Source organism: Triticum dicoccoides, unplaced genomic scaffold (genome assembly GCF_002162155.2).
Source record: "Triticum dicoccoides isolate Atlit2015 ecotype Zavitan unplaced genomic scaffold, WEW_v2.0 scaffold195768, whole genome shotgun sequence".
Lineage (NCBI taxonomy): Eukaryota > Viridiplantae > Streptophyta > Magnoliopsida > Poales > Poaceae > Triticum > Triticum dicoccoides.
Window position 1 is genome coordinate 1 of NW_021232184.1, and position 2122 is coordinate 2122.

At 42.6% G+C, this 2122-nt stretch overlaps 1 long non-coding RNA gene across 2 annotated transcripts; it reads left to right on the forward strand.

Annotated features, from left to right (window-relative positions):
* Positions 1–19: 19 nt before the first annotated feature.
* Positions 20–1466, forward strand: LOC119344966. 2 transcript variants are annotated; one of them, XR_005166875.1, is made up of 4 exons: positions 20–261; positions 554–633; positions 1137–1277; positions 1425–1466. It is a non-coding gene; the product is annotated as an uncharacterized LOC119344966 (long non-coding RNA). The 2 variants fall into 2 exon arrangements; XR_005166874.1 differs by having other exon boundaries at positions 26–633.
* Positions 1467–2122: the final 656 nt, after the last annotated feature.

A 2122-nucleotide genomic window follows, 5' to 3' on the forward strand; every position in this document is an offset into this window, starting at 1 on the left:
GCTTCTTGGTAGTATTGGTAGGTGATTCTTTGTCTTCTTTGATAGGATTGAACAAGAAAAGAGTGATATTCTCTACATGATTTCTTACCAAATGTTAGTGATGTGCTTTGTGGTACTGATAAGAAGTGTGGCATGCTTGACCTATTCCTATGTGCTGGTGCTGCGTGCAGTGAATATAGGAATACGATGGCTTGACTGATTGTGACTTGCCACAGAGCTTATTTTAACAGAGCATCATGGAAGAAGCTTGGTTTCAAGTTGGTACGGTCTACTAGGTGACGTTTGATTTTATAGGCCTTTTTTCACCAAGGCATGGGCTTGTGTAGTGTTGTCTTGGTGATGTGCAATGTGTAGTATTCCGTTCTTAGATGGTGAGGGATGATGTTGCATTGCTGAATGGGTTCCAGAACATACATTCGAGAATTTTTTTTCATTTGGTTTGGTCAATATTTATCATGATTTGCTTAAATCATATGTGTCGTGGATTAGCTTCAAATGCATGCATCGTGCATAGTGCTTATCTACCCTGAACACATGATTACATTCTTTACAGCCATGGAACTTTGCTCACTTGTTTCCCCAAAGTTGTTCTTCTTCATTTGTGTTCTCCCCAATGCTGCAGAGGTGGCGTAGGTAAGATAAGGCACTCCCTTCCTCTCCTATGCTTCCTCTTCTGTTCTGTGTCTCCATGGCCATCGAGCCATGGTAGGTTCTATGCTGGCCATGCAAATTTCTAGGGTTTGAGGCTATGGTGATGGTATGTTGTGATAACTAGTGCCACTATTTCTCTTCTGCTCTTTGTGTCCACATCCATCGTGTCGTGGTGAGCTCCGTTCTCGCCATCGTGCCATGGAAAGCTCTAGTCTTTTGGGCTATGGTGATGGCCGCCCTTTGCGTGGATTTAGCCCCGGAAACAAGCTTTTTAGTTTGACTTGTGGTTTATATAATCAATTAATCCCCAATCCAGCACTATTTCTGGTTTGTCTACCGGATTTTTTCATTATTTCCATGCAGACTATGTATGCGATGCACTTGAGACTTGACCTCTACCTTTTGAGTTTTGATACGCTCGAATATTGTTATGCTATAATTTTGTGTCTTGTACATTCGAGAGAGATCTGACTAGGCTGTTACAGGTTGAGGGAACTTGATAAGCTCAAGGGACATGTGGAATTTGGTTTGCCAACTAGAAGGCGCTCGGCATCGAGACGGTCCAGCAGTCCGTACACGGTGTGATGATCTGGGCTTCCATGAATGCATCAGCTACAACTACTTGGGTGAGTCCCTGATCTGGGCTCCCATTGTATGCGTCCTACATCTTGCTTATCAACCCTCAACACATGGTTACATTCTTTAAAGCCATGGACCTTTGCTCACTTGTTTCCCAAAGTTGTTCTGTCTTCATTTGTGTTTTCCTCTTGCAGATGCGATCGTTGTTGTGATAGAGCTGCAGTGGTGGTGTAGGTAAGATAAGGCACTCCCTTCCTCTCATGTGCTTTCTCTTTCGCTCTGTGTGTCCATGGCCATCAAGCCGTGGTAGGTTCTATGCTGGCCATGGAAATTTCTAGGATTTGGGGCTATGGTGACGGTTTGTTGTGATAACTAGCGCCACCATTTCTCTTCTTCTGTTTGTGTCCACGACATGTCATGGTGAGCATTGTGCTCGCCATCGCGCGATGGCAATCTCTAGTTTTGTTGGGCTGTGGTGATGGTCACCATTTGAGTGGATTTAGCCCTGGAGGACTAAGTGTTTTAGATTGCCTCATGGTTCATAGAATTTATTAATCCCCAATATGGCACTATTTCTTTTTTGTCCATTGAATTTCTTCATTATTTCTGTGTAGACTATGTATGCTTTTTTGCCAGTTGCAATTAATTGTTCGCGGTATTTGTTCTTGACCTGCATATTTGGAATCAACTGGCCAGGAACCAGTCAAATTTTCTTATTTGTAAGGAAGGTATGGGGGAAACAAATAATACCCTTTTGACATTTTATGAGATAAAAGTGAGATAGAAACAATCTGCCATGTGAAATCATCATATATTCCCTATCTGTGTTGGGCATAAACCAGTCATATCTTCCTAACTTAGTTCTTGCTGTGTATCTAGAAACTGGTTTCCT